Source organism: Heteronotia binoei, chromosome 3, assembly GCF_032191835.1.
Source record: "Heteronotia binoei isolate CCM8104 ecotype False Entrance Well chromosome 3, APGP_CSIRO_Hbin_v1, whole genome shotgun sequence".
Lineage (NCBI taxonomy): Eukaryota > Metazoa > Chordata > Lepidosauria > Squamata > Gekkonidae > Heteronotia > Heteronotia binoei.
In genome coordinates this window covers 101,149,315-101,162,652 of record NC_083225.1, presented here as the reverse complement: position 1 = coordinate 101,162,652, position 13,338 = coordinate 101,149,315, and positions in this window count along the sequence as shown.

Here is a 13,338-nt window from a genome sequence, read left to right as displayed (position 1 = left end):
GAGAATTTAGGAACGGATATCAGTTAATTAGACAAGTATCACCTCTGACGTAATGGTAGTGTAATGTACTCAGTGATGAGACGTGTTGAAGGCAATATACTTTATTAGCTGGTACATCACAAGAGGGTGAAACGTGGTCCTGGTCCCAATTATATACATGCCCCGGAACAACCCTCCATCTGGCCAGGTCCAGTCCTGGCCAGTTAAGCTTCCCGCCACAGATCTTAATTGGCGGAGTGTATTAGCGAGCTACATCCGGGGACCAGTGGGTTTCCCCTGGTCGCCTCTGTAGCGTTCGTTGTGTTATACCCGAAGACTTGGATGCAATACATAACAGGTAGCTATCTTTGCTGGGCCATAGGATTGTCCTGCCAGTCTGTACATTTACAGCTCAATGTACCACACCGGCTTGGCTTGAATACATAAGAAACAAAGGAAAATTCCATTGCTAGGTGCTTGCTCACCTTTCTGCCTGAGAGAACTAGTCTCTAAAAGAGTGTCAAATTACAGAACACAGTCAGCAGGAAAGCCAAGAGGAAAGACACCTAACATTAATTTCGTAATCCACTAAGAGAAGCCCAATATTTTTAATCTGTGACAAATTCTAACATTTTACAGACATTCAAAAGCCACTTTCAGGTATGGGTCATACTTTTTCCCTTTCTGTGTAAGCAGCTGTAAGTGAGGTCATTAGGTGATTAAATACTCTGCATATGGGAATTACTTATGCCTTTCAGTAAGCTATAAAGAGGGCATCAGTACTGCTGACCCAACAGCAATATTGCCAAAGACAACTTGCTCCTTTAGGGAATTATCTGTTTTAGAGCCAAAAGCCTCATACAGACAGTTAAACTGAATAGATATGAATGTGTATAGGGGTGATGGTCTGGATAGCACCAAACTGTTTGCCTTCCATGCATTTACTGTAACTTCTTCTCAGGTCACTATGTGTGTAATCTCAGATCGTGTGACATGAACAATAATAATAATATTATTATTATTCTAGCAGGAGCTCCTTTGCATATTAGGCCACACACCCCGATGTAGCCAATCCTCCAAGAGCTTACAGGGCTTTTTTTTGTAAGCTCTTGGAGGATTGGCTACATCAGGGGTGTGTGGCCTAATATGCAAAGGAGCTCCAGCTAGAATCCCACCCCTGATTATTATTATTATTTTGCAGGATACAGATTGTGCAATTAAGAATCTTTGTGTGCTGGTCTATACCATGGGAAAAGGATGACTGCTTAAGTTGATAGTGCACCAGAAAACTTTCTGCTGTGTTGTGGCTCAAAAACAAACAAAGAAAGCATGGTTCATGTAATTCCTTAGGAAGAGATGCCAGGTTCACACTAAGGATGTGCATTCAGTTCGGCCGAACCGTATTTACAGCCGAATCAGCACTGATTCGGCTGTATGCGGAATAGGCTGAAGCCGATCCCCATAGGCGCCCATTATACGGCAGCCGAATACGGCTCGCCGCATAGTTACGAATAGCTATTCGTAAGTATGCGGCTGTCAATTCAAAAGGCTGTCTGCAGCTTCAAAGGAGCTGCTTGCCTACTCTGGTGCCTTTAGTGGCCTCTTCCCGCCTCTCCCTGGGATCAGGGAGGGGGGAGAGGGGGAAGAGGAGCCCCAGCAGCCAATCCAAAGCATGCATTTGCAAAATGCATTGCAAATGCATGCTTTGAAGGGCTTTTAAAGGAGTTTTCCTTCCTGGCTGGATTAACTCCTCCATTGCTGTTGTGTGTGAGAGATTGTGCAAAGGGCTGGCTGCCCCTTGTCTTAAACTGCTGCCTGCAGCTCTCTCACTCAGCCTTACCAAGTTACCAGACTTCCCTGGACTAGAGAAGACAAGGTAAGACACTCTTGGGGTTCTTGTTTTTATTTATTGTTGGTAAAAGGACTTTTTAAAAGACTTAAGTCCCTTTACTTAACCAGATTTGGGTGGTGGTGGTGGTGGGGTAGCTTATTTGGGGGTTTTTGCTTGGGGAGGGGGCCTGGGGTGGCGGGGTTTGCCAATTTGCCCATATCTTAATTTAGTGAGAGGACTTTTAAAAGTGCAGTGTCCTTTTACTTCTCCTGATTTGGGTGGCTTGGATTTCTTGGGGTTAGGGTGAAGGGTTTTTTGGGGGGGGAGGGGGTGGCAAAGTTCCTGTATTGTTAAAAGTTATTTTTTTTACTGTTTTAAAAGTATTCAGTGTTTGATTTGTTGCTGCTGTGTTGTGCTGCTGCTGTTACTCTTTTCTTTGGGTTCTTTTGGGTTTAACACTTGGCCTTTTGTGATTCTGCTGGTTTTGTTTTGGTTTTTTTAAATTGCCTCTGGTTGGTGTGGGGGTTGGTGAGGGTGTGTGTGGGCTGGGTCACTTTCTTGTTTTTATAGAGTAGATTGTGTGTTCTGTGGCAGGGAAGCTGGCACCTGGGTGAGAGACCCAGAACCAGCAGGTTTTTTGTGGTTGGCCAGCTCTCCCCATGTTGTTTGGGGCAGGGCTGGAGAGCTGGCATCTGTAGATTGTGTGTTCTGTGGCAGGGAAGCTGGCACCTGGGTGAGAGACCCAGAACCAGCAGGTTTGTTGTGGCTGGCCAGCTCTCCCCGTGTTGTTTGGGGCAGGGCTGGAGAGCTGGCATCTGGGTTTGCTGCAGCCAGGTCTGCAGAGCAGACCTTGAGCAGATTGTATTTTGTGTGGCAGTGACATTGACAACTGGGTTTTATATTGCTTCCAGGCCTGCCCTGCAGGGTTAGAGTAGATAGAGGGATGTGCATTTGGGTGATAGAGATTCTCTGATGTGGTTAGGTTTGGCTTTGGGTGCCCCAGGAATTGGACCCCCTGGTCCAATTTTTTTTGGCCTTGTGGGTTTTGTGTGGGCAGTGCCCTGAAGCTGCACAGCAGTTTGGGGGGTTCTCCTCAAAACCCCCTGCTCCCCAGATCCACTTTTCCCACGACAATTACAGTGAGGAAGTGGCTAATTGGGCTTTCCCCATCATTGTTAGCAATGGGCCTTTGGGGGAGCCCAAAGACAGGGACCCCCTGGCCCAATCTTTTTGGGACTTGGGGGGGTTGGAGGGGAGAGTCCCCTGCAGGTCCCCTGCAAATTTGGGGGCTCTCCCTCAAACCCCCTGCCCCCCAGTAGCCTCTAATTATGCCCTATGTTGCCATTGATTTCAATGGCCCATAGGGTATAATGATGGAATAGGGGCACCCTCTTTGGGTGCCCCTGGAATGGGATCCCCTGGCCCAATCTTTTTGGGACTTGGGGGGCTTGGAGGGGAGAGTCCCCTGCAGGTCCCCTGCAAATTTGGGGGCTCTATCTCAAACCCCCTCCCCTCCATGCGGCTTCAAATATACCCTATTTGCCATTGATTTCAATGGCCCATAGGGTATAATAGGGCCGTATATTCGGTAATAGCCGTGCATCTACCGTATATGCGGCTATTCCGAATGCGGTATTCAGGAGTATATGGGGATTTCGACCCCGTATACTTCCGAATCCGTGTCAATCCGAATTTTTTTTTTTTTGCACATCCCTAGTCCACACCTGTTAACTTGACTATCACCCAAGAGAGGTGACTTGGAGGACTGAGGCAGGGATAGGATACAGGGTGTGGGAATGAGCCTAGAGAATATTACATGCTCCTTGATTTTCAATTTGATTTGGGAAATCATAGAATCATAGAGTTGGAAGGGGCCATACAGATCACCCAGTCCAACCTCCCTCCCCCCTGCCCCCTGCTCAATGTAGGATCAGCCTAGAGCATTTCTGACAAGTGTTTGAAGACTGCCAGTGAGGGGGAGCTCACCACCTCCCTAGGCAGCTGATTCCACTGCTGAACTATGCTTCCTGTAAAAATGGTTTTCCTAATATCCAGCTGGTATCTTTCTGCCTGGTCTGCTGCCAACAGGAACAGCTCTCTGCCCTCCTCTAAGTTGATGGCCCTTCAAATACTTAAAGAAAGCATTCATGTCCCCCTCAACTTCCTCTTCTCCAGTTCGAATATTCCCAAGTCCCTCAGCCCGCCCCCCCCCCCCCCCAATCATCTTCATCTCTCTCTTTGGCAGCCACTCCATTCTGTTCATATACTTTTTGAAGTGAGGCCTTCAGAACTGCACACAGTGCTCTAGGTGTAGCCTGACTATTGTGGTGTACTGTAGGACTATGACATCTTGTGATTTGGATGTTATACCTCTGTTGATACATCCAAAACTGCATTAGCTTTTTTTTGCTGCTGCATCACATTGACTGCTCATATCTAGTTTACAGTATACCTGAACCCCAAGACACACTGTTACCCTAGTATACCTGAACCCCTCACACACTGTTATCCTAGGATTGCCAAGTCCCCAGCCTTTTTAGGCAGGGGACTTTCGTGCATGCACAAAGCACACGTAATGACATCACCCAGAAGTGACGTCATCATGCCAGCAATGTTGCTTGAGGCTGCTCTAGGTGTTTCCAGGAAAACTCTTATGGTTTTCCCAGATGCTCTAGCCATTTGGGAGGGGGAAACTCTATGGTACCTATTGCACCAATGTGGGCTGGTGGGTTGGGAACCTCCGAGGGCTTGGCAGCCCTATGTTACCCAGAAGTATGTGTGTTCTTCATTTTTGTTACCCAGATATAGAACTTGGCACTTATCCTTGTTAAATTGCATCTTGTTCACATCTACCCACTTTTCTAGTGTGTTCAGATCTTGTTGAATTCTATATCTTCAGGTGTGTTTGCTGCTCCTCCCAGTTTGTTATCTGCAAATCTAATGAGTAGCCCCTCAGTCCCCTCATCCAGATCATTTATAAAAACATTGAAAAGTACTGAGCCAAGAACTGAGCCCTTTGGCACTACAATGGACACTTCCCTCCAATCAGATAAAATGACATTTATAACTACTCTTTGGGTATGGTTCTCTAACCAGTTTCCTATCCACTTAACTATCCTGGAGTCTGCAGTTTTCTCGTTTATCCATCAAAACATCATGGGTAACCCTGTAAGAAGTGTTTCTAAAATCTAGGTAAACACCATTAATGATATTCCTACAATGTAGTAAGCCAGTCACTTGATCAAAGAAGGAAAAAAGGTTGGTCTGGCAGGACTTATTGGGGACAAATCTGTGCTGACTTTCCCAAATCACCAAGTTGTCCTTCAGATGCTGGCAGACAAGCATTTTAAAATCTGCTCCAGTATCTTCCCTGGGACAGAGGTCAGACTGGTCTATATTTTCCTGGGAAATCCTTTTTTGAAGATGGGGGTAATTTGCTCTCCTCCAGTCTTGTGACACATGCCCTGTCATCCAAGAGGTCATGAAGATAATGAACAAAGGCTTTGCAAGCTCTCTAAATAGTTATTTGAGCATTCTTGGGTGTACACCATCTGGCCTGATGGATTTTAAAATGTACTGGGTTCAAAGCATGAGGACACCCAAGAGATAGTGAGTTCAGCTCTTTATTAAGTGATTCAGCATAGTGAGATAGGAACAGGTCTGGCAGGACCAATGGCCTTGTTTATATGCATGCAAACCTCCCCACCCAAAAAGCTATGACCATCATCGCATTACACACAACTATAGGTTAATAACTATAGGTTAATAGCTGGCCTAACGATCCCTGATGGGCCTCCTTCCTGAATCCAGGTGGCTATTGTTTTAGGATCTCCAGCTCAGCCTAGGCTCTGCTGGCCCTAAGGCCAAACTCCAGTTCCAATACATAACAGATTTGTACTCATCCAATGCAGTCAGGTGCCTCTCAACAACTTCTCTGTCCATGTCAACCTGCAGCCCAGACACCATGCCTTGACGATAATCTTTAGAAAAGCCTGTTCTTTTCTTCAGGGAAAAAAACTGAGGCAAAATTGGCCCTGGGCCTTTATGCTCTATTACTCTGTGAGAATTTCTCCATTTTCACTCAACAGTGGGCTATGGCCTCTTTTTACTTTGTGTTTATTCCTGATAAAGCTGAGGTGAGCCTCTCTGGCCAACCTCAGCTCACTTTGACCTGTGGCTTCTCTGATGGCTGACCTACCATACCTAGTAACCCTCAGATACCTTTGTTTGGAGGTAAAGCCTTCCCATCATTTCTCAAACATTTCCTTTGTCTTCCTTAGGGAGTTCATGGTTCATCCACAATAGCTTCTTGTATCCCCTATCATGTTTCCACCATGTGGGCGGGGAATGACCTTTGAGCAAAAGGACAGAGGGAAAATCTGAGGGAATCTGTACATTTTTGGAATCTGTACACTTTTGGAAGTAAAACAAGGGAAAAATCAGTCCAAAAGCACTCTAAGAAAACCTGGAGAAACAGTGACTAGAAAGTGAACTGAGTGCTGAAGGGAGGAAAATCAATGCAGAATGATGAGCATGCACAATGAAAGCAAGAGTGAACACCCGCGCATTATAGTCCCAAACCAGGCTTTTTGTGTAGAAAAGCTCAGCAGGAATCATTTGCATGTTAGGCCACAGCCCCTGGCAGCAGCATTGTTTCAGAAAAAGCCCAGCAGGAACTCATTTGAATATTAGGTCACACACCCCTGATGCCAGGCCAGTCAGAACTGTGTTCCTGTGCATTCCTGCTCAAAAAAAGCCTTGGTCCCAAGTCATATTACTTGGTGAAAATTCAATTAACATAAACGAGAGATACTCTTTGATTCTCCACTCCTCCACTTGCACCTGCTGGAATGGCCTTGGGTCAGCCATAGTTCTGGCAGAGGTTGTCCTTGAAAGGGCAACTGTTGTGAGAGCTCTCTCAGCCCCACCCACCTCACAGGGTGTCTGTTGTGGGGGAAGAAGATATAAGAGATTGTAAGCCACTCTGAGTCTCTGATTCAGGGAGAAGGGCAGGGTATAAATCTGCAATTCTTCTTCTTCTTCTTTGAGCATAACTGGAAGTCATGTTCACTTGGTTTTCTTGTTATGATCCCAGATTTTTTTTAAAAAAATCTATCCACAATGTGTAAATATTTTAATTTTGCAATATTGTTTTGCATAATTTCACTTCTGCACAGAAGAACTTTTGAAACACTAACATCCAGAGAGCAGCATATGGTTATCATTTATTTCTTATTTAGAACTTATTGCACAGGGTTTACTTTTGTATCCTCCTGAGAAACTTTGTTGGCAAGCATCCGTCTAATAGATCTTACAACTTTTTTTAAGCACAGAAGTTGTAGGTGGTTACATTGGTCCATAGAAAATTGTAAAAACAAATAATGAATACATTTATTAGTGCCAACCAAAGTGTCATAGAATAGTTTGCAGGCTTTTCGGTTCTCCGAAACTGTTCACTAGGCTGTCAGAACACAAAAAAGGGAGCGAAGGAGGAGGGGGGTGGAAAGGGAAACAGAGGGGTAAAAATATATTTCCAGAGGAGAAATCATGGGTGGAAGAATTTAAGCATTTCTTTCAATACTTGGTGGCTCTGCTCTACAAATGCTACCCCACATATGGGAAAATGCAGATTTGGGAATATACCATGTAGGCTTAGCATAAAACAGTAGGTGACATAAAATCTCATTCGCTAGTGTATATTTAATAACTGTATCACAAAGATTTATATTTTACATGCCCCCCACTTTTTGGGAATATTATATATATATATAATATATATATTATCTTGTCTCACACAGAGGCCAACCAATTGCCCCACAGGCCCAAACAAACAGGGCACAGAGACTGAGGCCCTTGGCTGCAGCTGTCTCCTAGCATGGGTAGTCAAAGATTTGCTGCCTCTGTATATTGCCGTTCCCATCTGGCATCATGGCTTAATTTGATGGCCCTCTCCTCCATAAATCTGTCTACCCTCCTTTAGAACCATCTATGCTTATGGTCATCACTAAGCCATTGGTAGTGAATCCCACAATTTAATTACTTGGTGAGTAACCCCGCCCCCCATTTGGAGGGCAGTGTTTCACTAGCCGTCAGTGATGCTGTTACATAGCAAAATTTCATTGTCTGCATGTTGACTATGTTATCATGAATTCTTTCCATGATCCCTCACTGGCTTGGGATTACATAGTGAAAGACAAAGAAATCCTACTCACGTTTTTAAAAAAGACTCTGTAAAATAGTGGGTTCAGATGCTAGAGTGATTTCAGCATAGCTCTTATATTAGCAAAAACTCAACTGACTATCCATGCAGCCTTCCTTAATTATATATATAGAAACTCCACTCAAAACAGACCTCCAGCAATAAACAGCCCAATAGAAAAACAGGCACTTCGATCCTTCATTTGCATGGGCTTCATTCAAATGGATATTATCTAATTAATTGGCTCAGCAATGCGCTTCTTTCAAATGGATATTTCCTGATTGACTGACTCTGCAAGAGTGGCCAATCTGAGTGCAGCTGCCAGGATCCTCTCAAACAAAGGGTCTTTCCTTGAAGCTCCTGATACACTACAACTCCATAGCATTTATTGCTCTGAGAAACAAGGACTGAAAAAAGGAACAACAATATGAATTTCACCAAGACCAATTTGAGGTTTTTAAATTTTTTTGCCCCATTTGAAAATATACTTTTAAACTTGGAATTGTTTGCCAGCAAGCATGACCCACTGAATAGCATTTTTATTCTGGATAGGAACAAATACTCTAGGTAAATGGATATCTTACATATTCTATCTGGAATTTCAAAGATATGGGATAAATTCAGATAAATTTTCTTAGTATCTATTTTGAAATTCCTTTATAAATTCCCATTTGGATAGAGAGACTGATCTCATGAATAAGGGAAGAGGCACTACTGAAGGGGTATCTGCCTCTTTCCCCCCAACAATTCATTAATTCCCCCCACCCAAGATATAATGACAATCTGGCTCCCATCTCAGTGACTGCCTAGTACCATTGGAGCATTTTCATGCAGCACAGTTTGGCATACATACAATTCTATACTGATGCCATAAAGATCAGTTAAGGTGAAATCATGAAAGAAGTGATCCCGGGTTCCTAAGTGCAAATCTCTCTTCACTGAACCACACACTGGTTCTTTTACAATGGCGAGAGGGCCAGAATACAGTATTTGGTCATTATTTATTTTACATTACATTATACCTTCTTAAATAAGAATACAGTGTTTTTAAAATTAATGAAGTTAAACAATAATTATGTTCTACAGTGTTTTAAAAAGGTCTTTGCCTTATTGCTACATCTTGTAGCCAATGTGCCCTCTAAGCTGTGGAGACTTGTGAGCAAAAATTCTACTTTGTGAGCTACTGGCATTAAAGTTGTGAGGTGCTGGAATTAAAGTTGTGAGCTACTGCATAAATTAATTTGTTCTAAGGTCATTTTTCCTGAGCTGAGACAAAAATGTGTGAGCTGGAGGCTAAAAGATTGTGAGCTAGCTCACACTAACTCAGCTTAGAGGGAACATTAGCTTTCCCCCCTCCAGATAGCACAATGAGAATAAATACCATTGATTGCCTTGTGAATACATATATTGCCAACAGATCCCACAAACCCATGGAATTCACACTGTGGACTGAAATAATGCTGGTTCTTTTTAAAATATTATTTCTCAGCCTGTACTTGTTGCTTGCATTCTGCTTGCCAGCCTATTAACTGTAACAGTTAAACATATTGCTTAAACACATTATAATAAAGGTGAGTGCATGTTCTTTTATATTTCTGCACTTCCCCATGTCTAAAATCTCCCTAAAATTTAATGTAGACAGGATTAAATTGTAACAGATTTTCAGAAAGAGTCCCGCAAAGCACTGGATGTACCGTATTTTTCGGACTATAAGACGCACTCCCCCCCCCAAAAAAAGTGGGGGGAAAAGTGTGTGCGTCTTATAGTCCGAAGGTACGTACCTTCGGGGGGGGGGGCGATCTGCTCTTCCTCCGATCCGGCGCTTCCCCGCGCCTGCCTGCCTGGCTCCATCTTCTTCAGGCAAGCGCTGGGATCGCTCCACGTGGCCCCAGCGCTTTGCAAGCGCCGGCTGCGGAGGGGGCAGCGTGCTTCCTACTTGCCTGTGTCCCTGCCTTCAGCTGTGATGTTTAAAGCAAGCGCTGGGATCGCTCCCTCCCCCCTTCGATCCCAGCGCTTGCTTTAAACATCACAGCTGAAGGCAGGCACACAGGGAAGTAGGAAGCACGCTTCCCTCGCCACAGCCGGCGCTCGCAAAGCGCTGCGTTTGCGGAGGGGGCGGGTGCTTCCTACTTGCCTGTGTTCCTGCCTTCAGCTGTGATGTTTAAAGCAAGCGCTGGGATCGGAGGGGGGAGGGAGCGATCCCAGCGCTTGCTTTAAACATCACAGCTGAAGGCAAGGACACAGGCAAGTAGGAAGCACGCTGCCCCCTCCACAGCCAGCGCTTGCGAAGCACTGGGGCCACGTGGAGCAATCCCAGTGCTTGCCTGAAGAAGATGGAGCCAGGCAAGCAGGCGCAGGGGAAGCGCTGGATCGGAGGAAGAGGCAGCGGATCGCCCCCCCAGGAGGAAGGTGCGTCCTATCCTCCGGAGCGCCTTATGGTGCGAAAAATACGGGTAGTTGTATGGCACTAAAGGTTTCCTCAAAGATTAGTTAATCCTTCTCTCATGTTAACCTCTTAAAATCATGTAAAGGAGAGTAAGATGGAGCTCTTGGCCTTGTCCCCAATGTCTAAGTATTCAGATGAATGCTGGCAGAAAACCTTAGATGTGTGTAGAACTATTTGCACATGTTTCCCCCAGTGGTAGGGAAAGCTTTAAAAACAAAACAAACAAGAACAAAATTGTTACAATAAACTGAACCAAGACACTGCAGTCTGGCTGCTGTCTGAGCACTTTGCATAACCTCAGTAGACATCTACCCTCAGGTGTTTGTTCTGAGGCAACATGTAGATGTACCTAACAACAACAACAACAAAAAGAACAGATAGCTTAATTTAGTAAAGTTTATAGTGGGTGGGGGCAGGGGGTGGGGGACAAAGGCAGCACTCTGTGCTGATTAAAATGGAAGGCAACATAATGTGCTTGTAGTTTTCATTAAAATGTATTCAAGTAATAACCCAATATCTTATAGCCTGGACAAAAACAACATATGCAATTACCAATTTTTCCTCCCATTATAGACAGAATCTAATCCAGTTGTCTCACATGTTCAAATCTATTTTGTTCCTAAGATTTTTAATATATACTTTGGATAAATAATATTCACAGTCTAATCCTATGAAAAATCAATCACAGTCAAGCCCATTAATTTAAATACCAAAAGACATTAATAACTGAACAAAAGTTGAGTCCAGTGGCATCTTTAAAACCAACAAAGTAACTGAGCAATAAGTACAGCTAAAATTGGATTAAAGGAGTTGGTAAGACTTCTTAAAATTTTTTAAACTGTTTAATCAGAAAAAAACCAATACAAGTACACCTTTGAGTAGCAGCAAACTAGCATACAGATAATAAGAGAGTTAACAGATCTTAAAATAAAAGTCAAGGCTTTTTTTGAGCAGGAACACACAGGAATGCAGTTCTGGCTGGCTTGGCATCAGGGGCTGTGGCCTAATATGCAAATGAGTCCCTGCTGGGCTGTTTTGACAAAAAAGCCCTGAAAATAGTTATTCACAGGTCTTACCCACTGCCTTAATCCAATATTAGCTATACTTATTGCTCAGTTAGTTATGCATCTTGACTCTAATTAACCCTTTCGGGCAACTACCCCCTCCACCTATACAGTATGTAAGGTTGGTGAAGTTTGTTTCAATATATTTGAAGAAGTGTGCATGCACATGAAAGATTATGCCCAGAATTAAACTTTGTTGGTCTCAAAGGTGCTCAAACTTTTTCTGTTGCTTCAGATTGACATTGCCAATCTGAATCTATGACCATTTTCGCACACAGCTTACCTCGCAGCCACAATCCTGTTCCCTCCTCAGCGTCCGGTCGGATTTCCCACCATCTGCGCCAAAGTTACAGGAAGTGGTGCAGCTTTTGCGTAGCAAACGTAAACCGCTAAAACCCAGATATAGACATAATACATTAAAACATTAAAATATTGCAGATGCTATAACAATCTTACAATTATGGTATGTTCAATGATGGCCGATCGCTTATATGATCATATAATGGAGAATAATTTTATTCACCAGACAACCTGCTGAGGTCTATTCAATGGGGCTTACTCCCAGAAATGTGTTCAAAGGATTGCACTGTATAGCCATAAAGGCATTGCACCCTCAGTTTAGCAAGGGATTACTCTCTGTCTTGGAGGGATATGAATTCAACTGCATTCTACTCAATTCCCATACATTACTTCCTCTGAAGAAAAAATAATACTTTTAGAATAGAAAAATAGCTGATACAAATAGGGTTGCCAAGTCCAATTAAAGAAATATCTGGGGACTTTGGGGGTAGAGCCAGGAGACTTTGGGGGTAGGGCCAGGAAATATTGGGGTGGAGCCAGGAACAAGGTTGTGACAAGCATGATTGAACTCCAAAGGGAGTTCTGGCTATCACATTTAAAGAGACAGCACACCAAAGAAGGCGCTCCTGTCCTTCATTATTTCCAATGCCTTCTCTCCATTAGAAATAATGAAGGATAGGAGCACCTTCTTTGGGGGCTCATAGAATTGGACCCCCTGGTCCAATCCTTTTGAAACTTGGAGGGTGTTTTAAGGAGAGACATCAGATGCTATGCTGCAGATTTGGTGCCTCTACCTCAAAAAACAGCCTCCCCAGAGCCCCAGATACCCGTGGATCAATTCTCCATTATTCCCTGTGGGAATTGTTCTCCATAGGGAATAATGGAGTGCCCAGCAGACATCCCCCCCCCCCCCGCTTTCTGATGGCCCTGAAGTAGGGGGAGGGCCTCCAAACCAACTGGGGATTGGCAACCCTAGATACAAACTAAATAAATAAATCAGTGTGCTTGAAGGAATTAAGGTTTAATATAAGAAGCATATTTATTAAGTAAATGTGTCTAGTGGTACCGTCCTAAGAAGTTACACCCATTGACTTTAAGACTTAAAGGTATGTAACTCTGTAAGTGCATTATAACTAGGGATGCCAGTCTCCAAGTGAAACCTGGCGATCCCCTGGAATTACAGTTTATTCCCAGACTACAGAGAGCAGTTCTTCTAGAAAAATGGATGCTTTGGAGGGCTGGACTCTATGACATTGTGCCCCACTGAGATCTGTCATGCTGGCTTCCCAGATCTCCAGGATTTTTCCAACCTGGATCTGGGAACCCTAATTATAACCTTCCACTAATTTCACTTACATGGTCCAGACACCAACAATTCCCTAATACTAAAATACACATAGATACGCTTTTGCTGATACTAATCTTCCAATGATGTCTTTGAATCCTTGCCTGGAAAAATGGCATATCTACTTAGCAAGGAAGACTGCTCGTGGTCATCATTATTCAGAACTCACAAATC